Raw genomic sequence first — 26610 nt, 5'->3', positions numbered from 1 at the left:
CAAGAAGAGGTCTTCCATCCATCAGAAAAGTACAAAAAAACAAACAAACACTAAATTAGCAAGAATAATAAAATATTACAATAATTTTAAACTAATTACACCTAATCTAAGCCCCCTACTAGCTATTAATATAGCTACAATATAACTAATAGTTACATTGTAGCTATTTTAGGATTTATATTTATTTTACAGGCAACTTTGTATTTATTTTAACTAGGTACAATAGCTATTAAATAGTTAATAACTATTTAATAACTACCTAGCTAAAATAAATACAAATTTACCTGTAAAATAAACCCTAACCTAAGTTACAATTACACCTAACACTACACTGTCATTAAATTAACTAAATAAATTAATCCTATATAAAACTAAATACTTACCTGTAAAATAAACCCTAATATAGCTACAATATAACTAATAGTTACATTGTAGCTATTTTAGCATTTATATTTATTTTACAGGCAACTTTGTATTTATTTTAACTAGGTACAATAGCTATTAAATAGATATTTACTGTTTAATAGCTACCTAGTTAAAATAATTACAAAATTACCTGTAAAATAAATCCTAACCTAAGTTACTATTAAACCTAACACTACACTATCATTAAATAAATTAACTACAAGTACCTACAATTAAATACAATGAAATAAACTAAACTAAAGTACAAAAAAAACAAACACTAAATTACAAAAAATAAAAAAAATTACAAGAATTTTAAACTAATTACACCTAATCTAAGCCCCCTAATAAAATAACAAAGCCCCCCAAAATAAAAAAATGCCCTACCCTATACTAAATTACAAAAGTAATCAGCTCTATTACCTTACCAGCCCTGAACAGGGCCTTTTGGTGGGCATGCCCCAAAGAAAACAGCTCTTTTGCCTGTAAAAAAAAACACAATACCCCCCCCCACATTACAACCCACCACCCACATACCCCTACTCTAACCCAAACCCCCCTTAAATAAACCTAACACTACCCCCCTGAAGATCTCTCTACCATGTCTTCACCCAGCGGGCCGAAGTCTTCATCCGATCGGGCAGAAGAGGACATCCAGACCGGCAGAAGTCTTCATCCAAGCGGGGCAAGAAGAGGTCTTCCATCCATCAGAAGTCTTGATCCAGGCGGCATCTTCTCTGTTCATCCATCCGGAGCGGAGCGGCAGCATCCTGAAGACATCCCACGCAGAGCATCCTCTTCTTTCTTGATCCGACGACTAGGTGACTGTACCTTTAAGTGACGTCATCCAAGATGGCGTCCCTTGAATTCCGATTGGCTGATAGGATTCTATCAGCCAATCGGAATTAAGGTAGGAAAAATCTGATTGGCTGATTCAATCAGCCAATCAGATTCAAGTTCAATCCGATTGGCTGATCCAATCAGCCAATCAGATTGAGCTCGCATTCTATTGGCTGATCGGAACAGCCAATAGAATGCGAGGTCAATCTGATTGGCTGATTCCATCAGCCAATCGGATTGAACTTGAATCTGATTGGCTGATTAAATCAGCCAATCAGATTTTTCCTACCTTAATTCCGATTGGCTGATAGAATCCTATCAGCCAATCGGAATTCAAGGGACGCCATCTTGGATGACGTCACTTAAAGGTACAGTCACCTAGTCGTCGGATCAAGAAAGAAGAGGATGCTCTGCGTGGGATGTCTTCAGGATGCTGCAGCTCCGCTCCCGATGGATGAACAGAGAAGATGCCGCCTGGATCAAGACTTCTGATGGATGGAAGACCTCTTCTTGCCCCGCTTGGATGAAGACTTCTGCCGGTCTGGATGTCCTCTTCTGCCCGATCGGATGAAGACTTCGGCCCGCTGGGTGAAGACACGGTAGAGAGATCTTCAGGGGGGTAGTGTTAGGTTTATTTAAGGGGGGTTTGGGTTAGAGTAGGGGTATGTGGGTGGTGGGTTGTAATGTGGGGGAGGGTATTGTGTTTTTTTTTACAGGCAAAAGAGCTGTTTTCTTTGGGGCATGCCCCGCAAAAGGCCCTGTTCAGGGCTGGTAAGGTAATAGAGCTGATTACTTTTGTAATTTAGTATAGGGTAGGGCATTTTTTTATTTTGGGGGGCTTTGTTATTTTATTAGGGGGCTTAGATTAGGTGTAATTAGTTTAAAATTCTTGTAATTTTTTTTATTTTTTGTAATTTAGTGTTTGTTTTTTTGTACTTTAGTTTAGTTTATTTCATTGTATTTAATTGTAGGTACTTGTAGTTAATTTATTTAATGATAGTGTAGTGTTAGGTTTAATAGTAACTTAGGTTAGGATTTATTTTACAGGTAATTTTGTAATTATTTTAACTAGGTAGCTATTAAACAGTAAATATCTATTTAATAGCTATTGTACCTAGTTAAAATAAATACAAAGTTGCCTGTAAAATAAATATAAATGCTAAAATAGCTACAATGTAACTATTAGTTATATTGTAGCTATATTAGGGTTTATTTTACAGGTAAGTATTTAGTTTTTTATAGGATTAATTTATTTAGTTAATTTAATGACAGTGTAGTGTTAGGTGTAATTGTAACTTAGGTTAGGGTTTATTTTACAGGTAAATTTGTATTTATTTTAGCTAGGTAGTTATTAAATAGTTATTAACTATTTAATAGCTATTGTACCTAGTTAAAATAAATACAAAGTTGCCTGTAAAATAAATATAAATCCTAAAATAGCTACAATGTAACTATTAGTTATATTGTAGCTATATTAATAGCTAGTAGGGGGCTTAGATTAGGTGTAATTAGTTTAAAATTATTGTAATATTTTATTATTTTTGCTAATTTAGTGTTTGTTTGTTTGTTTTTTTGTACTTTTCTGATGAATGGAAGACCTCTTCTTGCCCCGCTTGGATGAAGACTTCTGCCGGTCTGGATGTCCTCTTCTGCCCCATCGGATGAAGACTTCGGCCCGGCTGGGTGAACACGACTCAAGGTAGGGAGATCTTCAGGGGGGTAGTGTTAGGTTTATTTAAGGGGGGTTTGGGTTAGAGTAGGGGTATGTGGGTGGTGGGTTGTAATGTGGGGGGGGATTGTGTTTTTTTTTTACAGGCAAAAGAGCTGTTTTCTTTGGGGCATGCCCTGCAAAGGGCCCTGTTCAGGGCTGGTAAGGTAATAGAGCTGTTAACTTTTGTAATTTAGTATAGGTTAGGGCATTTTTTTTATTTTGGGGGGCTTTGTTATTTTATTAGGGGGCTTAGATTAGGTGTAATTAGTTTAAAATTCTTGTAATATTTTTTTATTTTTTGTAATTTAGTGGTTTTTTATTTTTTGTAATTTAGTGGGGGGGTTTTGTACTTTAGTTTATTTAATTGTAGATAATTGTAGGTACTTGTAGTTAATTTATTTAATGATAGTGTAGTGTTAGGTTTTATTGTAACTTAGGTTAGGATTTATTTTACAGGTAATTTTGTAATTATTTTAACTAGGTAGCTATTAATTAGTCAATAACTATTTAATAGCTATTGTACCTAGTTAAAATAAATACAAAGTTGCCTGTAAAATAAATATAAATGCTAAAATAGCTACAATGTAACTATTAGTTATATTGCAGCTATATTAGGGTTTATTTTACAGGTAAGTATTTAGTTTTAAATAGGAATAATTTATTAAAGTATAGTGTAGTGTTAGGTGTAATTGTAACTTAGGTTAGGATTTATTTTACAGGTAAATTTGTATTTATTTTAGCTAGGTAGTTATTAAATAGTTATTAACTATTTAATAACTATTGTACCTAGTTAAAATAAATACAAAGTTGCCTGTAAAATAAAAATAAATCCTAAAATAGCTACAATGTAACTATTAGTTATATTGCAGCTATCTTAGGGTTTATTTTACAGGTAAGTCTTTAGTTTTAAATAGGATTCATTTATTTAACTATAGTAAATTTATTTCGTTTTATTTAAATTATATTTAAGTTAGGGGGTGTTAGTGTTAGGGTTAGACTTAGGTTTAGGGGTTAATAACCTTATTATAGTAGCGGCGACATTGGGGGCGGGAGATTAGGGGTTAATAATTGTAGGTAGGTGGCGGCGATGTTAGGGAGGGCAGATTAGGGGTTAATAAAATGTATTATAGTGTTTGCGAGGCGGGAGTGCGGCGGTTTAGGGGTTAATACATTTATTATAGTTGCGGCGATTTGCGGTCGGCAGATTAGGGGTTAATACTTGTAGTTAGATTGTGGCGACGTTGGGGGGGGCAGATTAGGGGTTAATAACTATAAATTAGGGGTCGGCGGTGTTAGGGACAGCAGATTAGGGGTTAATAGCTATAATGTAGGCGGCGGCGATATCGGGTCGGCAGATTAGGGGTTAATACTTGTAGTTAGATTGCGGCGACGTTGGGGGGGGGCCGATTATGGGTTAATAACTATAATGTAGGGGTCGGCGGTGTTAGGGACAGCAGATTAGGGGTTAATAGCTATAATGTAGGCGGCGGCGATATTCGGTCGGCAGATTAGGGGTTAATACTTGTAGTTAGATTGCGGCGACGTTGGGGGAGGCAGATTAGGGGTTAATAACTATAATGTAGGGGTCGGCGGTGTTAGGGACAGCAGATTAGGGGTTAATAGTTATAATGTAGGTGGCGGCGATATTCGGTCGGCAGATTAGGGGTTAATAAAATAATGCAGGTGTCAGCGATAGCGGGGGCGGCAGATTAGGGGTTAATAAGTGTTAGATTAGGGGTGTTTAGAGACTCGGGGTACATGTTAGGGTGTTAGGTGCAGACTTAGTGTTTCCCCATAGGAAACAATGGGGCTGCGGTGTTAGTTTTTTTTCAGCCGAAACTCCCATTGTTTCCTATGGGGAAATGCCGAATTTTAACGAGCTAATTCGGATTTATTCGGAGATACGGCAGCTATTTCGGATTCATTCGGTAGATTCGGAAGTATTTTAATTCGGAAATCCGAATCGATCCGAATCTCCGAATTTACCGAATTTACCGAATTTCCGAATTAATCCGAAACGAACCGCACATGTCTAGTATGTACAGGTGTGGCAGTGGTCGATGCAAGCCATGCGATTATGTACAAGTAACTCAAGTTTTCAGTTCCTATGTGAATGGAAAACAATACAGGATTCAATCTTGTGTTAATTGCAAATCAAGTTATGTGATCTATCTTATCTCCTACACTCAGTATCGGCTACAGTATGTAGGTCTAACGTCTAGAGACATGAGGAGCAGGATAAGGGAGCATTTATCTACCATAAATGTGGGCAAGTCAACCACTCCCTTGGTACAGCACTTTCTGGTTAAACATAGAGGCCATCTTAACACCTTTCAATGGTGTATTATTGAAAAGGTAGTGTTGCCTTCAAGGGGTGGGGACCTGGACCGCATTTTGGCAAAAAGGGAGATCTTTTGGATCTTCCAATTAGAAACACGAATACCTAAGGGCTTGAATTCAAAATACGATATGATAAACTTTTGGGAATAAATACAATCTGCCCCACTTGATATCTGATAACTTGTTATTTGGTGCAAGGTTATGACAGATGTATTCATTGCTTATCCCCCTTTTTTCACCATTTCCTATTTATTAAGTATTACTATCTTTTTACACATGTTTTTACATGCATATATTTTCATATTTGTTCTACCATGCAGTTCCCACAAAACAATATTTTCTTTAATGTTCCCGATTTGGTATGGGGCATAAATATGCAATATTAACTATGAAGTGGTTAATCTTATATACTTTTTGAATAAGTGGAAAATATTAGCTTGAACACTAGATTGATTATGCTATACTCAGGCTGATTATTCTATAAGGATGTAAGTTTGCTCAGGTACTTGTTAGTTTAAGATAATCCTAATAATGTTAAATTATATATGATGTATAAAAACTAAATGTTTGATGTAAACCTATCAATCATGCTAGGATAATATTAATCAGTTCTTTATATCCTTCTAAAAGTTATCAGTGCACAGAAAGTCTAATATTATATTTACTAATATGTGTTATTTATCAATGGCTGTGCAATAAGAATTTACTGCTCTCTGTGGTGAGGTTAGGGTTAAAATTACTAGAAGCAGACAATTAATTGTTTTAACCAGGTTTTGAAAATTAGCCAATAACAAAATGTTTTGCCTTTTAAATTGTGAGATCAGGCTAAGCACACCAGGCTATGATTACGGCTCACTAAGCAGAAACGCGTAAGCCAAGTGCTTTGTCTGCTCAGATCTTTTTCTCTGTAAGGTGCTTCCCTACATCATCAGTTTTAAACTTTGTTTACAATAAATTGGACTTTTAACTTACTGGAGTGGATCGACTTCTTTTTTCTACTACATTGTCTTTCGCTCAGCAGATCCAACAATCCAGTTAGATGCATGGAACAGTCCTTTGCCAGTACCTGCCGACTTCCCCACATTGGCCACGGATTGCAAGCGCTGAGGAGTGACGTCACTGACAAGCGCCGAGGAACTGGACACAGACCGACAAACACACATCGGAGACACGCTGGTACAGAGGGTGAGTGAGGTAGGGAGCACGGCTCTCTTCGTACCGCAGGATTAGCGGAGGTCCTCCCACCACATCGGAAGCGTGAGTCTGCCGCAAGTGTTATTGTGTGTCTCTTGTCATTTCTAGCAAATGGCCTTTGATGGAGTTTATGGAGGGTGCACATGAACTGTGAATTCATTTTGTTTATGGGAGATCAGCTTGATTGGTATTACACACTACCTCTTGTTTTCTCAATTGATTTTAGAAACCCAGAGATCATTTATATGACCAGGGAAATAGAAAAAAACATTGATTAGACACCCAGTACACTTATTTATCCTCAGGCCTTTTTAATAAGAGGGTCCCGGAGCCTCAACCGAAACAACAGCATGAAAGAGGACATATGTCATCCTTTTGAATAATAGATTACAGGAAAGGCATTGATTTTAGAAACCCAGAGATCATTAGTTGCAACCGGGAAATAGAAAAAAACATTGATTAGACACCCAGTATACTTACTTATCCTTAGGCCTTTTTAATAAGAGGGTCCCGGAGCCTCAACCGAAACAACAGCATGAAAGAGGACATATGTCATCCTTTTGAATAATAGATTACAGGAAAGGCATTGATTTTAGAAACCCAGAGATCATTAGTTGCAACCGGGAAATAGAAAAAAACATTGATTAGACACCCAGTACACTTATTTATCCTTAGGCCTTTTTAATAAGAGGGTCCCAGAGCCTCAACCAAAACAACAGCATGAAAGAGGACATATGTCATCCTTTTGAATAATAGATTACAGGAAAGGCATTGATTTTAGAAACCCAGAGATCATTTATATGACCCGGGAAATAGAAAAAAACATTGATTAGACACCCAGTACACTTATTTATCCTTAGGCCTTTTTAATAAGAGGGTCCCGGAGCCTCAACCGAAACAACAGCATGAAAGAGGACATATGTCATCCTTTTGAATAATAGATTACAGGAAAGGCATTGATTTTAGAAACCCAGAGATCATTATTTGCAACCGGGAAATAGAAAAAAACATTGATTAGACACCCAGTACACTTATTTATCCTTAGGCCTTTTTAATAAGAGGGTCTCGGAGCCTCAACCGAAACAACAGCATGAAAGAGGACATATGTCATCCTTTTGAATAATAGATTACAGGAAAGGCATTGATTTTAGAAACACAGAGATAATTAGTTGCAACCGGGAAATCTAAAAAAACATTGAATAGACACCAAGTACACTTCTTTATCCATAGGCCTTTTTAGCAGAGGCTCCAGGACCCTAAACAAAAACAAGAGCAGGGAGCTGGGCATAGGAGTACAATGGAGTGTGACAATAATAATGTGAAGGGGAAGATTGCGGAGTTGTGGCATTTTAATTTTGTTATCGTGGGAAGTACTTGCAATGACCTTGCTCTGCTGAATCCATATCGCAAATGTGTTTTTTAAGGCACTGTTTGTCTATTTTTTGAATATCAGCATTTGGTAAATGAAGCTCAACTTAAGGCTGGTGAGAACCGACCTTTCTTCTGGCTGTTTGCAAATGTTGTGGCTCTGGACAAACATGTGAATAAGGGGCCATCAGCCATATTCTGCACGCAACCCCTTTGATGATTGACGATAATCATGTGTCACCTGCAATCAGAGCTCGTTACTTCTGTCTAAATCATCTTCCTGGTATGGACAGGCCACTCTTTCCCACAGCAAGTCCGAAGCTTGAACTACAAGATTGTCTTGAGTATGGTAGGAAACCAAAGTTTATTTAATTCTGTACTATCTCCACAAAAGCTGAACTTCTTGAACCAAGGAAAATGCAAGCAATTTCATGTGCTTATGGATGACAAGGACGTCCTGTCCTGTGGTGCACAGAGATGGAGAGGATTTTGGGCCTCCCTTTACACTACCCAGATGTCTCCAACATCACCAGAAACACAAGACAGCGACTCTTGGGAAGTTCCTGGAGTGTTCCGGTAGCCATCTCTTTGCGCCCAGAAAGGAATACTTTATCAGTGTTTTTGAATACATCCGACAACAGCTTCGGAGACTGTGGTGATGCACATGTTATTTACTGTTGTTCCAGCTGTGGCAATATCAATTGGCATTAAAAAGGTAAGATTTGGGGGGGCGGAGCCGATAGCTGTTGTGGTAGGACATGTGTTTGAGGAGCTCCAGGTCTTACAAGTTACTTTGGAGTTAGCTTTCAACCTTAATTTAATTTTGTTTTTGGGATTCATTGTCACACTTTCTGGGGCTATCCAAGAGGAGCCTGGAGATACCTTACTCATATCGGCTTACCTATGTTCCTCAGCTGACTGCGTTACAGCTAGCCGCGATACTGAGAGGCCTCTCTAGCCTGATAGTGCTGTCAAAGCTGCCGCCAATATACCCCCCCAGGACCCTGGGTTATCAAACCAGTTCTATAGTAACTGGACAACTTGTTAATCACAACTATTGACAAAGAGAAGGAAAAGCACTAGTCACCCCTTATATCAACGGGTACGGAGACCTGTATTTTGCCTTTCCAATATGGCGCTGGACACCAAACTAATCCTGAATGAAAAAAAAAAGGTAAGATTTGGAGACTAGTGACGCACATTTTATGCACGCTGTGGCAATTGCAATTTGAATTAAAAAGAATCTGCTAACAACCACTACCTAGGACCACACCTGACTCCTGAAGTCATGCTTCAGTTAGTAACTCAAGTTAAAAAAAAAATTTTTTATTATTATGCTCAGCAGATTCAAAACATACCATTGTTCTAGTCATATCACACGACATGTCAAAATGCTGCATGGAAAATGGCAGTGTGCAAAGTCATAATCTTAGTGAACCTATAAGTGCATTAAATTTTCTAAAATAAACAAAAATACAGAGAAAAAAAAAAAAAGGAAAGAGGACATATGGCATCCTTTTGAACAATAGATTACATTTAAGGCATTGATTTGAGAAACCCAGAGATAATTTGTTGCAACCGGGAAATCTAAAACAAAACTTGATTAGACACCCAGTACACTTATTTATCCTTAGGCCTTATTAGCAAAGGCGCAAGGACCCTCAACAAAACCAGCAGCAGGAAAGAGGACATATGGCATCCTTTTGAAAAATAGATTTCTGGAAAGGCATTGATTTTAGAAACCCGGGGATAATTTGTTTCAACAGTGAAATCTAAAAAAACATAGATTAGACACCCAGTACACTTCTTTATCCTTAGGCCTTTTTATAAGAGGCTCCCGGAGCCTCAACAGAAACAACAGCATGAAAGAGGACATATGGCATCCTTGTGAATAATCAATTACAGGAAAGGCATTGATTTTAGAAACCCGGGGATAATTTGTTGCAACCGTGAAATCTAAAAAAACATTGATTAGACACCCAGTATACATATTTATCCTTAGGCCTTTTTAGCAGAGGCTCCAGAACCCTCAACAAAACCAGCAGCAGGAAAGAGGACATATGGCATCCTTTTGAAAATTAGATTGCAGGAAAGGCATTGATTTTAGAAACCCAGAGATAATTTGTTGCAACCTTGAATTTGAATCAAACAAATGATTTGATGGACACCCAGTACACTTCTTTCTCCTTCGGCCTTTTTATAAAAGGGTCCAGGACCCTCAAAAAAACACCAGCAGGAAAGAGGACGTATGGCATCCTTTTGAACAATAGAGTACAGGTACAGCATTGATTTTACAAACCCAGAGGTAATTTTGGTCAAATGTGAAATAGAAAAAAAAATTGAGTGGACACCCAGTACACCTCTTTCTCCTTAGGCCTTTTTATAAGAGGGTCCAGGACCCTCCAACAAAATACCAGCAGGAAAGAAAACATATGGCATCCTTTTGAACAATAGAGAACTGGTACGGCATTGATTTTAGAAACCCACAGATAATTGTTTGGAAAAGTGAAATAGCCCCAAAAACCATGCTTGGACTCCCACTCCAGGTTGTTCTCCTACAGCTTTTTTATAAGAGGGTCCAGCACCCTCAACAGAAACAACTGCAGGAAACACCACCACATATGCCATTCTTTTGCACAAGCGAGTACAGGTATGGCATCCATTTTAGAAACCCAGAGATAATTGAGAGGAACCAGGAACATTTTTCTAAAAATTTGATGGGGCACCCATTACAGGTCGTTCTCCTTCAGCCTTTTTATACCATGGGCCACGACCCGCAACAGGCACAACAGCATGAAACACCACATATGCCATCCTTTTGCACAATAGAGTACAGGTATGGCATAGATGGAAAACTGAGATAATTTAGAGCAACCAAGAGACGGATAAAGATGCTTGGTCGGTCCTCCTCCTTCAAATTTGTGGCATTTTGCGTTCAATTTAATGGTCCACCAGATATGAGTGGTGTGCTAAGTTGTACAATTTGTAACAGTTTAATCAATAGTGTTATGTGCCTTATTTTTTTTATTTGAGTTTTGTACCCACAGAGCTGCAGCAGAGGCCAGAAAAATTAGGAATGTACAAATGACTGAAAAATGTGGGTATTGTTGTAGCAACTGCTGTAGCAGCGGCCAGAAAAATTGATGTTTGTAAAACATTTATAAAGTGCCCTAAAAGCTTGTGGCTTGAACACTAGTTGTTGGCGGATAAGTCAAGCAAGTCCTCCGGCTTTATAAAAAAAAAAAAGGCCAGCCTGTGTACTAGTTGTAGCCCAGGCCAGCTCATCTCAACATCAGGCCTTTTTTATTCAAATGTATCGCCCAATGTCAGTCCCTTCGGGATCCAGCCCTCATTCATTTTTATAAAAGTGAGATAGTCAAGGCTTTTTTGACCTAGGCGACTTTTCTTCTCAGTGACAAAACCTCCTGCTGCACTGAAAGTCCTTTCGGACAGGACACTTGCAGCGGGGCAGGCCAGAAGTTCCATTGCAAATTGAGATAGCTCAGGCCACAAGTCCAGCCTGCACACCCAGTAGTCAAGGGGTCCATCACTCCTGAGAGTGTCGAGATCCGCAGTTAAAGCTAGGTAGTCTGCTACCTGTCGGTTGAGTCTTTCTCTAAGGCTGGATCCCGAAAGGCTCTGATGGTGCATGGGAGTTAAAAAGGTACGCATGTCCTCCATCAACAAGACGTCAGGAAAGCGTCCGGTCCTTGCCGCCGTGGTCATGGGAGGAGGAGGAGGATTAATTTCATCTCTTCCCCTGTTACATTCCCGTGGTGCTGTGACATCACCCATATACGCTGTGTAAAGCATAGTTTTTTATTTATTCTTAAAATGCTCCATCCTTTCCAACTTGCGGGAATTTGGTAACATTTCAGGCACTTTATGCTTATACCGGGGGTCGAGGAGCGTGGACACCCAGTACAGGTCGTTCTCCTTCAGCTTTTTTATACAAGGGTCCCTCAACAGGCACGACAGCATGAAAGAACCCATTTGAACAAGGTTGGATGCCGAGCTAATCATGTCCCGTTCCTCCTCCTCACTGATCTCACTGATGGTATCTTCTTCCCCCCAGCCACGTACAACACCACGGGTACCAGAGAGGTGACAACAACGAGCAACCTGGGATGCCTGTTGTGCTCGGTCTTCCTCCTCCTCCTCCTCAAAGCCACATTCCTCCTCTGACTCCTCTTCCTCACAATCCTCTTCCTGCATTGCCGCAGGTCCAGCAAGCGATGCTGATTCGGCTGTTTGTGGGGGTGATGGACACCACAACTCTTCCTCTTCCTCTTCACGCTCATCTACTGCCTGATCCAGCACTCTTCGCATTGCACGCTCCAGGAAGAAAACAAATGGTATGATGTCACTGATGGTGCCTTCGGTGCGACTGACAAGGTTTGTCACCTCCTCAAAAGGACGCATGAGCCTACAGGCATTGCGCATGAGCGTCCAGTAATTTGGCAAAAATATCCCCAGCTCCCCAGAGGCTGGCCTAGCACCCCAGTCATACAAATACTCATTAACAGCTTTTTCTTGTTGGAGCAGGCGGTCAAACATTAGGAGTGTTGAATTCCACCGTGTCGGGCTGTCGCAAATCAAGCGCCTCACTGGCAGGTTGTTTCGACACTGGATATCGGACAAGTGCGCCATGGTTGTGTAGGAATGCCTGAAATGGCCACACACCTTCCTGGCCTGCTTCAGGACATCCTGTAAGCCTGGGTACTTATGGACAAATCATTGTACAATTAGATTACACACATGTGCCATGCACGGCACATGTGTCAACTTGCCCAATTTCAATGCCGCCACCAAATTACTTCCATTGTCAGAAACAACCTTGCCAATCTCCAGTTGGTGTGGAGTCAGCCACTGATCCACCTGTGCGTTCAGGGAGGTCAGGAGTGCTGGTGCGGTGTGACTCTCCGCTTTCAGGCAAGTCAACCCCAAGACGGCGTGACACTTCCGTACACGGGATGTAGCATAGTACCTGGGGAGCTGGGGGGGTGCCATAGATGTGAAGCAAGATGCAGAAGTTGAAGAGGACTCAGCCGAGGAAGAGGTTATGGAAGAGGATGGAGTAGGAGGAGTAGAGGAGGTAGCAGCAGGCCTGCCTGCAAGTCGTGGCGGTGTCACCAACTCTTCTGTAGAGCCACGCATTCCATGCTTGTCAGAAGTCAGCAGGTTTACCCAATGCGCAGTGTAGGTGATATACCTGCCCTGACCATGCTTTGCAGACCAGCTATCCGTGGTCATATGGACCCTTGCCCCAACGCTGTGTGCCAGACATGCCATAACTTCCTTTCTCACAACAGAGTACAGGTTTGGGATTGCCTTTTGTGAAAATAAATTTTTGCAAGGTACCTTCCACTGCGGTGTTCCAATAGTTACAAATTTTTTGAAAGCATCAGACTCCACCAGCTTGTATAGTAAAAGCTAGCAGGCTAAGAGTTCAGACATTCCAGCTGTCAGACACTGGGCAAGGGGGTGACTTTGAGAAATTGGCTTCTTACGCTCAAACATGTCCTTGACAGACACCTGACTGTGGGCAGATGACTAGGAACTGCTACGTAAGAGAGACTCAGTGGAGGATGGTTGAGAGGGGGCAAGGAGGACAGCACTGGTTGACGTGGCTGAAGATGCTGGAGCAGGAGGAGGAGGGCGGCTTTCACTTTGTGTGCTGCTTCTACTCATGTGTTCTTCCCATCGGCCTTTGTGATGGGAGACCATGTGCCTTCGCAAAGCAGTCATACCTAGGTGGGTGTGGGACTTCCCACGACTCAGTTTCTTTTGGCACAGGTTGCAAATGGCATCGCTGTTGTCAGAGGCAGACACAAAAAAAAAATGCCACACTGCTGAGCTCTGCAATGACGGCATTCTGGTGGTGGCAACAGCATGCTTTGATGGGCGTCGGCGTGCTGTCTGGCTGACCCCTGGTGACGATGCATGCTGTCTGACTGTGCCACTAGCTCCTTGAGACGACATACCCATGCTTCCAAATCGTCTCCTCCTCCTCTCTGGCTCTCCATCTGAACTTTCCCCCTCTTCTTCTTCTCTTCTAGCAGGCACCTAGCTGAAGAAGATTGGGTGTCCTGTGTTAGCCATTCAGCTAGGTCCTCCTCAGAAGTTTTCGCCTCCCCCCTGGCCCCCGGCGTCTGAACAATGTGCATATTTGTAGGGTCTAAAGTAATCACAGCACCACGACCACGACCACGGAACCTGCAGGGTGGCCTGCCTCTGCCTGTCATTTTTTTTTAAATGGACACTAACAATACTATTACACCAATTGAGTGGTGGCACTGTGAAAGTGGGCACAGTATACGCTGTGAGACTGACAACAACAAAAAAGGCAGATGTTTTAAAAATCACAAATTGTTAATTTTTTAAAATATTACAAGTACTGTGGCAACAAATATGATTGTTTGGCACTAGTTGGCAAATGGGCCTGTCTGGCACACACGCTGGGAGAAAGCAAACTGCAATTCAATGGCACTAGGAGACTGAAGAATCACACTGTCAAAACAGTTATGATCAACAAAAATTCCAATCATGTTACAATAAATATGATTGGTGGCACTAATTGGCTAGTTGGGACTGGCACACAGGCAGGCAGGCAGGCAGGAGGAAAATGCAATTCAAGGGCACTAGTAGACTGCAGATTGACAGTCAAAACAGTGATGATTGACACATTTTGCAATACTGTTAAAAGAAATATGATTGCTGGCACTAATTGGATAGTTGGGCCTGGCACACAGGCTGGCAGGCAGTAGAAAAGTGCAATTCAATGGCACGAGCAAACTGAGGATTAAGATCAACAATCAAAATTTTTTTTATTTTAATTAGTAACTATACTGTGACAACAATTATGATTGGTGTAAATAGTTGGCAAGACGGCATGGCACAAAAGGATGGCAGGCAGTAGGTAAATGCAATTCAAGGACAGTAGGAGACTGAATACTGACAGTCAAAACAGTGATGATTGACAATTTTTGCAATACTGTTAAAAGAAATATGATTGCTGGCAATAATTGGCTAGGTGGTCCGGGCACACAGCAGGCTGCAAGGCAGGAGGAAATTGCAATTCACTGGCACCAGCAAACTGAGGATTCACAACAACTATTAACAAAAATTTTAATTTTTAATTACTAAGAATACTGTGACAACAAATATGATTGGTGTAAATATTTTTCAAGTAGGCTTGGCACACAGGCTTGGAAGGCAGTAGAAAAGTGCAATTCTAGGGCACAAGCAAACTGAGGATTAAGATCATCAACAATCAAGAATATTTTAATTTTAATTAGTAACTATACTGTGACAAAAAATTATGATTGGTGTAAATAGAAGGCAAGACGGCCTGGCACAAAAAGCTGGCAGGCAGGAGGTAGATGCAATTCAAGGACACTAGGAAACTGATTACTGACAGTCAAAAAAGTGATGATTGACAATTTTTGCAATACTGTTAAAAGAAATATTATTTGCTGGCAATAATTGGCTAAGTGGGCCGGGCTCACAGCAGGCTGCAAGGCAGGAGGAAAGTGCAATTCAATGGCACCAGCAAACTGAGGATTCACAACAACTATTAACAAAAATTTAAATTTTTAATTATTAAGAATACTGTCACAACAAATATGATTGGTGTAAATATTTTTCAAGTAGGCCTGGCACACAGGCTTGGAAGGCAGTAGAAAAGTGCAATTCTAGGGCACGAGCAAACTGAGGATTAAGATCATCAACAATCAAGAATTTTTTAATTTTAATTAGTAACTATACTGTGACGAAAAAATTATGATTGGTGTAAATAGAAGGCAAGACGGCCTGGCACAAAAGGCTGGCAGGCAGGAGGTAGATGCAATTCAAGGACACTAGGAGACTGAATACTGACAGTCAAAACAGTGATGATTGAAAATTTTTGCAATACTGTTAAAAGAAATATGATTGCTGGCAATAATTGGCTAGGTGGGCCTGGCTCACAGCAGGCTGCAAGGCAGGAGGAAAGTGCAATTCAATGGCACCAGCAAACTGAGGATTCACAACAACTATTACCAAAAATTTAAATTTTTTATTATTAAGAATACTGTCACAACAAATATGATTGGTGTAAATATTTTTCAAGTAGGCCTGGCACACAGGCTTGGAAGGCAGTAGAAAAGTGCAATTCTAGGGCACGAGCAAATTGAGGATTAAGATCAACAATCAAGAATTTTTTAATTTTAATTAGTAACTATACTTTGACAACAATTATGATTGGTGTAAATAGTTGGCAAGACTGCCTGGCACAAAAGACTGGCAGGCAGGAGGTAAATGCAATTCAAGGACACTAGGAGACTGATTACTGACAGTCAAAACAGTGATGATTGACAATTTTTGCAATACTGTTAAAAGAAATATGATTGCTGGCAATAATTGGCTAGGTGGTCCGGGCACACAGCAGGCTGCAAGGCAGGAGGAAATTGCAATTCACTGGCACCAGCAAACTGAGGATTCACAACAACTATTAACAAAAAATTTAATTTTTAATTACTAAGAATACTGTGACAACAAATATGATTGGTGTAAATATTTTTCAAGTAGGCCTGGCACACAGGCTTGGAAGGCAGTAGAAAATTGCAATTCTAGGGCACGAGCAAACTGAGGATTAAGATCATCAACAATAAAGAAATTTTTAATTTTAATTAGTAACTATACTGTGACAAAAAATTATGATTGGTGTAAATAGAAGGCAAGACGGCCTGGCACAAAAAGCTGGCAGGCAGGAGGTAGATGCAATTCAAGGACACTAGGAAACTGATTACTGACAGTCAAAACAGTGATGATTGACAATTTTTGCAATACTGTTAAAAGAAATATGATTGCTGGCAATAATTGGCTAAGTGGGCCGGGCTCACAGCAGGCTGCAAGGCAGGAGGAAAGTGCAATTCAATGGCACCAGCAAACTGAGGATTCACAACAACTATTAACAAAAATTTAAATTTTTAATTATTAAGAATACTGTCACAACAAATATGATTGGTGTAAATATTTTTCAAGTAGGCCTGGCACACAGGCTTGGAAGGCAGTAGAAAAGTGCAATTCTAGGGCACAAGCAAACTGAGGATTAAGATCATCAACAATCAAGAATTTTTTAATTTTAATTAGTAACTATACTGTCTGTGACAACAATTATGATTGGTGTAAATAGTTGGCTAGACGGCCTGGCACAAAAGGCTGGCAGTGGCACGCAGCAGGTAAATGCAATTCAATGGCACTAGGAGACTGAATATTTGCAGTCCAAAAAATTATGATTTTTATTTTTTTATATACTGTTACAAGAATTATGATTGGTGCCACTAATTGGCTAGTTGGGCCTGGCACACAGGCTGGCAGATATGAGTCGTGGATGGTAGGTAGGGCAGCAATTTAACACAGTATTCTGTGTAAGTGACAAAAACACAGGCCTGATAGAAAATTAAGTTAGATTACACTAGCAAAATATTTTACAATTTTAGATTTTAATATTAAAATTATGTTAAGAAGTGCAATGCACATATGACTCTATGAGTGGTCGCACTGGCTGGCTGCTACGTAGGGCAGCAATTAACAACAGTATGCTGTGTAAGTCAGATAGACAGTTAGACACAGGCCTGATAGAAAATAAAATTAGATTACACTAGCATAATGATTTAAAGACTTTTTTGGGGGAATTTAAAGAAAAGGGTTAAGCACATACATATGAGTCGTGGCTGATAGCCTTGGAAGGGCAGCGATTAAAAACAGTAGGCTCTGTAAGTCAGATACACACATGCGTGATAGAAAATACTATTAGATTACACTAGAAAAATGATTTAAATTTTTTTTTGGGGGGGGGAATTAAAAAAAGGTTAAACACATATGAGTCGTGGCTCATAGACTAGGGAGGGCAGCAAGTAAACACAGTAGGCTCTGTATGTCAGCAAAACACACAGGCCGGATAGAAAATTATATTAGATTACACTATCAAACAAATTTAAACTTTTTTTTTTATATATTTAAATTAAGGTGAAGAAGATATGAGTGCTGGATGGCTGCCTGGCACAGACCAATTAACCAAAAGACTGAAAAAAATGAGGTATATTAATGCTGAGTGAGCCTGACAGACACAGGCCTGATAGTAAATGTAATTAGATTACACTAGCAAAATATATTTTTTTTTTTAAATTTAAAATAATGTTATAAACGGATATTAACACTGGTGGCTGGCACAGAGCAATGAACCAGAGTATATGCTGTGTGACACAGGCCTGATAGAAAATGAAAAAAAATTACACTAGCAAAATAATTAAATTTTTTGGTTAGTTAAATTTAAACTAATGTTGTTAGGGAGATATCAGTGGTGGCAGTAATCACAGCATATGCTGTGAGCCTTAAACACACAGCCTGAAATCCAAGCAAATGCTAATAAAAAAAAAAGGAAAAAAAAAAAAAAACGGCACGAAATATAGCCCTAAAAAGGGCTTTTTGGGGTGCTGTGCTTGCAGCAGAGATGAGTGGAGTCCTTCTGGACTGTAAATACACTAGCCTAGCTATGTTTTTCCTATTAATGTCAGGAGCAAAAACACAACACATCCTCTCATTAAGAAAGCAAGGTCGTTATGAGTCTAAAATGGCGGATTCCGAGTAGCTGGGAGGGTCTGTGAGGGAGTGTCTGATGTTGATTGGCTCTAATGTGTCAGGCGGCTGTGACATAAAGGGTCAAAGTTTCCTCAATGATGACACATAGGGGCGGATCGAACATCGCCATGTGTTCGTCACTATTCGCCCACAAACGCGAACGCGAACAAGCGATGTTCGCTGTGAACCTTTCGCGGGCGAACAGTTCGGGACATCACTTTAAATAACATGTGCGTCACCACAGTCTCCAAAGCTGTTGTCAGATGTATACAAAAACACTGATAAAGTATTCCTTTCGGGGCGCAAAGAGATGGCTACCGGAACACTCCAGGAACTTCCCAAGAGTCGCTGTCTTGTGTTTCTGGTGATGTTGGAGACATCTGTGTAGTGTACAGGGAGGCCCAAAATCCTCTCCATCTCTGTGCACCACAGGACAGGATGTCCTTGTCATCCATAAGCACAGGAAATTGCTGGCATTTTCCTTGCTTCAAGAAGTTCAGCTTTTGTGGTGATAGTACAGACTTTAATAAACTTTGGTTTCCTACCATACTCAAGCCAATCTTGTAGTTCAAGCTTCGGACTTGCTGTGGGAAACAGTGGCCTGTCCATACCAGGAAGATGATTTAGACAGAAGTAACGAGCTCTGCTTGCAGGTGACACATGTTTAGCGTGGCCCCTTATTCACATGTTTGTCCAGAGCCACAACATTTGCAAACAGCCAGAAGAAAGGTCGGTTCTCACCAGCCTTAAGTTGCGCTTCATTTACCAAATGCTGATATTCAAAAAATAGACAAACAGTGCCTTAAAAAAGACATTTGCGATATGGATTCACCAGAGCAAGGTCATTGCAAGTACTTCCCACGATAACAAAACTAAAATGCCACAACTTCGCAATCTTCCCCTTCACATTATTTTTGTCACACTCCCTTGTACTCCTATGCCCAGCTCCCTGCTCTTGTTTTTGTTGAGGGTCCTGGAGCCTCTGCTAAAAAGACCTATGGATAAAGAAGTGTACTTGGTGTCTATTCAATGTTTTTTTAGATTTCCCGGTTGCAACAAATTATCTCTGTGTTTCTAAAATCAATGCCTTTCCTGTAATCTATTTTTCAAAAGGATGCCATATGTCCTCTTTAATGCTGTTGTTTCTGTTGAGGCTCCAGGACCATCTTATAAAAAGGCCTAAGGATAAAGAAGTGTACTGGGTGTCCAATCACTGTTTTTTTCTATTTCCCAGTTCAGATAAATTATCTCTGGGATTCATAAATCAATGCCTTACCTGTAATCTATTATTCAAAAGGATGCCATATGTCCTCTTTCATGATGTTATTTCTGTTGAGGCTCCGGGAGCCTCTTATAAAAAGGCCTAAGGATAAAGAAGTGTACTGGGTGTCAAATCAATGTTTTTTTCTATTTCCCGGTTCAGATAAATTATCTCTGGGATTCATAAATCAATGCCTTTCCTGTAATCTATTTTTCAAAAGGATGCCATATGTCCTCTTTCATGCTGTTGTTTCTGTTGAGGCTCTGGGACCCTCTTATAAAAAGGCCTAAGGATAAAGAAGTGTACTGGGTGTCCAATCAATGTTTTTTTCTATTTCCCGGTTCAGATAAATTATCTCTGGGATTCATAAATCAATGTCTTACCTGTAATCTATTATTCAAAAGGATGCCATATGTCCTCTTTCATGATGTTATTTCTGTTGAGGCTCCGGGAGCCTCTTATAAAAAGGCCTAAGGATAAAGAAGTGTACTGGGTGTCCAATCAATGTTTTTTTCTATTTCCCGGTTCATATAAATGATCTCTGGGATTCTAAAATCAATGCCTTTCCTGTAATCAATTGTTCACAAGGATGCCATATGTCCTCTTTCATACTGTTGTTTCTGTTGAGGCTCCGGGACCCTCTTATAAAAGGCCTAAGTATAAAGAAGTGTACTGGGTGTCCAATCAATGTTTTTTTTTATTTCACAGTTGCAAAAAAATTATCTATGGCTTTCTAAAATCTATGCCTTACCTGTCATCTATTGTTCAAAAGGATGCCATATGTCCTCTTTCCTGCTGTTGTTATTGTTGAGGGTCCAGAACACTATTCTAAAAAGGCCGAAGGAGAACGACCTGTACTGTACTGGGTGTCCAATAATGTTTTTGTTTTCAATTTCACGGTTCATAATAAATATCGCTGTGTAACTAAAATCAATGCCATGCCTGTACTCTGTTGTTCAAAAGGATGGCATATGTGGTGTTTCATTCTGTTGTGGTTGTTGAGGGTTGTGGCCGTGGGACAGCGTATAAAATCGCTGAAGGAGAACAACCTGTACAGCCTTGCTCCTCTTTTTAGGCAGGCCAGCTCTTTGCATACATGCCCACAGACTCTGTAATGCATGCCTCTTTTAGGGAGAGGTGCAGCCATAATGCAGGGTCAGAACCTCTGCCTGCAACTGTTATACTCGATTTTGCGAAAGGAAGTAACCTTACCATGGTTCCCTGCATGCACGTATTGTTGTTATATTTTGTTGAGGGTAATCATGATGGCCATGTAGACCACCACCGAGAGTCCTGGAAGTAACAGGGATGAGATGAAAGTGCTAAGAATAGTGCGACTTAAAACAACCGAGTTAGCCATGGGTGTTAATCCAAGACCGCTTGGATTTTTTTTTGTTTTGGGTGCGGCAAATCATGCAGGCCATATAGAGCTGCCACCATTCAGTGTTGTATCAGCTATTAAACTAATAAGAACAGAACTACCAAAATACAGCCAATGAAGGGCCTTATGAAGACTGAGAGGTTGGATTGTAGTATTTGTTTAGGCTAATCATGATGACCATGTAGACCACCACCGAGAGTCCTGGAAGTAACAGGGATGAGATGAAAGTGCTAAGAATAGTACTACTTGAAACAACCGAGTTAGCCATGGGTGTTAATCCAAGACCGCTTGGATTTATTTTTGTTTTGGGTGCGGCAAATCATGCAGGCCATATAGAGCTGCCACCATTCGGTGTTGTATCAGCTATTAAAATAATAAGAACTGTACTATCAAAATACAGCCAATGAAGGGCCTATGAAGACTGAGCAAAAGTTGGATTGTAGTATTTTGTTCGGCTAATCATGATGGCCATGTAGACCACCCGTAACAGGGATGAAAGTGCTAAGAATAGTACTAATTGAAACAACCGAGTTAGCCATGGGTGTTAGTCTAAGACCACTCGGCTTTTTTTTGGGTTTGGGTGCAGCTAATCATGAAGGCCAGATAGACCTGCCACCATTTGGTGTTGTAACAGGTATTAAACTGCAAAGAACAGTACTACTTAACACAACCTACTTACCATGGGTCCCAGAGCATATGTTTGGTTATTATATTTTGTAAGGGTAATCATGCAGGCCATATAGACCTCCACCGATAGTGTGAGTATGAGTAACAGCTATTAAAATGCTAAGGACATTACTAATTAACACAACATAGTTACCATGGGTCACAGACCAAGAGCAGATGTCTTATTATTATATTTTGTATGGGTAATCATCCAGGCCGTATAGACCTCACCAAATAGGGGGGAGTTACACAGATTAAAGTGCTAAGAATGGTAGTACTTAAAACACAACCTAGTTAAAATGGGTCCCAGACCGCATGTCTTATTATTATATTTTTTCAGGGTAATCAGGCAGGCCATATAGACCACCCCTGATAGGGGGGGTAACAGGGATTAAAGTGCTAAGAAAAGTACTAATTAACACAAGCTAGTTATCATGGGTCCAACACCGTGTGTCTTGATGTTATACTTTGTCAGGGTAATCATGCAGGCCGTATAGACCTCCCTTGATAGGGGGAGTAACAGGGATTACAGTTATAAGAATAGTACTACTTAAACACAACCTAATTACCATGGGTCCAAGACCAGATGTTTTCTTATTATACTTTGTCAGGCTAAACATGAAGGCCATATAGAGCTCCAACAAAAGGGGGGGGTAAGAGGGATTCAAGTGATAAGAAAAGTTTTACTTAACACAACAAAATTACCATGGGTCCCAGACCGCGTGTCTTGTTGTTATACTTTGTCAGGGTAATCATAACCGCCATATAGACCTCCACCAATAGGGGGAGTTACAGGGCTGAAAGTGTGAAGAATAGTACTACTTAACACAACCTAGTTGGGTCCAAGACCACATGTTTAATTATTAGACTTTGTCAGGGTAATTATATATCTAACAAATCTATCTATTTCTCTTCTATCAATTCTATCTAACTATCAATCTATGTATATCTATCTATCCTATCTATCGATCTATCTTCTGTCCGGGATGTTTTGAGACAGCCACTTGTGTTTCTGACAAATTTGAAGTAGGAGGACAGAACAATCATCTTCTTCCATCTCCCGGTTCCAAAAATGAAGGCCATATAGACCTCATCTGATAGGGGGAGTAACAGGTTGTAGTAAAATGTTAAGAATATTACTACTTAACACACCACGGGTCACAGACCACATGTCTTATTGTTATACTCTGTCAGGGAAATTATATATATTTCAAATCGATTTATTTATATATCAAATCGATCGAACTATCAAACGTATCGATCAAATGTAGATTGCATCTATTGATCGATGTAATTCGTATCTATAAAATGTATATTACATATTTTGGGTGATGTCATTCGTATCTATAAAATGTATATTGCATCTTTGATTCGATAACATTCGTATCTATCAAATGTATATTGCATCTATTGATCGATGTAATTCATATCTATCGAATGTATATTGCATCTATTGAGCTATGTACAGTGTATGGATCATATGTATATTGCATCGATTGAGCTATGTAATCTATGTATCTATCTATCAAATCTATCTATCTCGTGGTTGTGCAAGTGGACTGTTTGCGGTTGATTGCGGTGCGTAACACTTGGAGTTTGCTCTGTCACTGTGATGCGGCCATAACCCTTACACTACCTGATAGATACGACATCATAACTGATGTTTTAAAGCACGTTATTGCAAACAATTTGGGAATGTTAGTTGATTTAGGCCCTTTATGGGTTAAATGCAGACTCTGCATAAACTATGTAATTTTCCATGGGAGTTTTGCCATGGATCCCCCTCCAGCATGCCACAGTCCAGGTGTTAGTACCCTTGAAACAACTTTTCCATCACTATTGTGGCCAGAAAGAGTCCTTGTAGGTTTTAAAGTTCGCTTGCCTATTGAAGTCAATGGCGGTTCGCGCGGTTCGCGGGTCCGCAAACAATACCGAAAGTTCGAGTCAGCCGTTCGCGAACCAAAATTTTTAGGTTCGCGACATCACTAATTGTAGGTAGTTTAGGTAATTTATTTAATTATAGTGTAGTGTTAGGTATATTTGTAACTTAGGTTAGGATTTATTTTACAGGTAATTTTGTACTTATTTTAGCTAGGTAGTTATTAAATAGTTAATAACTATTTAATAACTATTGTACCTAGTTAAAATAAATACAAAGTTGCCAGTAAAATAAAAATAAATCATAAGATAGCTACAATGTAATTATTAGTTATATTGTAGCTATCTTATGGTTTTTGTTTTTTTTTTAAATCAAAATTTTTTTATTGAGGTGCGAAACAAAAACAGAGAAATACATATAAATCAAATACATATCCACAAATAACACCATATACATTTGTTAATAAAACATTAATAAGCAATGTGGCAGGTGGACCACAACACAATTACAACTCTCCCCTATAGAGGGATATCTAATGAAACTTTCTACAAGTGTAGAGTATTTGACTTACAAACCATTGTCACCTCTTTTCTTTTTTAAATTTTATTTCCTGTATTAAGACATAATAAACTTTTTGTTGATATTATATCCATGAAAACCTATACAACCTATAGAGAGATACTTTAGTTATGATATAAATGTATGCATCATCTAAAGCTTTTCATAATGAAGGATGACAATACAGGTGATTCCCATGATATAAATATAATGTGAGGAACAGTCTAGGGAAGTTAAAGACTTTACTCCCCTCCGGGCTATAGAGAAGAAAGACAAAACAAAAAAATAAGTAACAAGGTGGGGGAGAGAGGGGGGGAGAAGGTAAGAATAAGGAAGGGTAGAAAAAGAGTGAGAGTGGAGGAATGGGCATTTCAGTGGGTCGCTATAGATAAAGAGATCTTTATGAAGGTCTCAGAGCTGTATCACATTCCTTCCTTTGACCGTTATTCCCCGTGTAATTCTGTCCAGCTCTCCCATATCTTAATGTGTAGATCAGTCTTCCCCAATATATTATATACATAGTTTTCCATGTGTCTCATATATATAAGTTGTTCTACAACGTTTTGGACGGAAGGGGGTAAGGTCTGTTTCCATTTTCTTGCAATGATTAATTTAACAGCCGTAAGGAAATAAATTAGAAATATCTTTCTTGGTAAGGGCATTCTAGGGAAATCTAAATGTAATAGACTAAGTGAAGGAGAAAAAGGGAGGTTATAATTTAAATCTCCCAACAGTTTCATGCAGCTACGCCAAAAGGATCTAATCTGCGGGCACTCCCACCACACATGCATCCAAGAGCCTTTCTGACCGCAATTTCTCCAGCACTCTGGGGAGGAAGTAGGATAGAATTGGTGTAAGCGCGTGGGCACTAAATGCCATCTTTGAACAATCTTATAATGAACCTCCCAGAGGGTTGAACAATGTAAATATCTTCTAGCAAATATCATAGGTTTGTGCCAGCTTCCTAGATCATAGGTCTCATGTAGATATTTCTCCCAAGCCAAATGGGCTGAGGTTTTAACTAGTGTCTGGTCCTCTAATAACAAGGTGTAAAGGAGTGACATCATGCCCCTGGGTTTGTGTTCTGACATCCAGCATGTTTCCCATTTGTTTTTTTCCCTCCATTCACTATTTTGTAACCCCCAGCTTCTCAAAAAACTAAGAAGCCTAATGGTCTCAAAACTAAATTTATCGGGAATATGATGTTTTATCATAAAAGAATTAAGCGTAAAACGGTCTATTCCCTCGTGAATGTTCACTACCAGCATGTCTCTGAGTTCTAACCATACATTTATATGTAATTCCTGTAGGCACCAAGCCACACTCACCACTGAGTGGATAGGCGACGGGTGTGGAGCTATATGTTTTCTATGTCTGATTTTGTCCCAGAATCTAAGGGCATCAAGTATTACTGGCTGAGTTATTCCGAGTTTATCTCGGTAATGAGCTGGAATCCAGATCAGGTCCCTCAATTTCATATTCAGTGGCAGCATGTCACTTTCAACTTCCTGCCATCTGAGACTAGAGTCTGCAGTACTCCATCCCATTATATGAGACAACCTGGCTGCATCATGATACGCCAGAATACTTGGTAAGGACAAACCCCCTTGTCTAATGGGTCTTTGCAGACTGCCACTGGAGATCCTCAGCTTCTTGCCTCTCCATATATATACAGAAATCATACTTTGTAGTCGATTAATTATCGATCTTGGGATTTGAATGGGAATACAACGGAAGAGGTATGTAATTTTTGGTAAGAATGACATTTTAATAGAGGCAATTCTACCTGTCCACGAAATCTCTGAGTACTCCCACGATTCCAATATCTTTTTAAACTCTTGCATTCTATCTGTAAAGTTTCTATCTATCATTGTGGCCATATCAGGACTTAGATAGACCCCTAAATGCTTTATACTATTGACTGTCCACTTAAAATTATATCTGCTTTTGATAGCTGAAACTACATCATCTGAGATCTCAATCGGAAATGCTTCAGTTTTAGCTAGGTTTAATTTATAAAAGCTGAGCTCTCCAAATCGATGGATAACATCCATGAGAGCGGGCAAAGAAGTTTCGGGAGAGGTTAATAAAAGAGTAATATCATCGGCGAAAAGCGCGATTTTATGCGAGGAATCCCTAAATGTTATACCTTCTATTCTGGCGTCTTTTCTTATAGCTTGGGCAAGTAGCTCTATTGCAAGCGCAAATAATAAGGGTGAGAGGGGGCATCCCTGTCTTGTTCCATTGGACACTAAAAACTTTTCCGATTGGAAACCTACCCCTCTGACTGTCGCAGTTGGGCAAGAATATAAGGTCCTCACTGCTGTTATAAATTGCGGTGGGAGGCCGAAAGAACCCAATATTTCCCATAGGTACTCCCACCT

The sequence above is a fragment of the Bombina bombina genome, chromosome 5 (assembly GCF_027579735.1).
Source record: "Bombina bombina isolate aBomBom1 chromosome 5, aBomBom1.pri, whole genome shotgun sequence".
NCBI classification, from domain to species: Eukaryota; Metazoa; Chordata; class Amphibia; order Anura; family Bombinatoridae; genus Bombina; species Bombina bombina.
The sequence above is the reverse complement of the archived record's forward strand: the minus strand, read 5'-3'. Positions refer to the sequence as shown.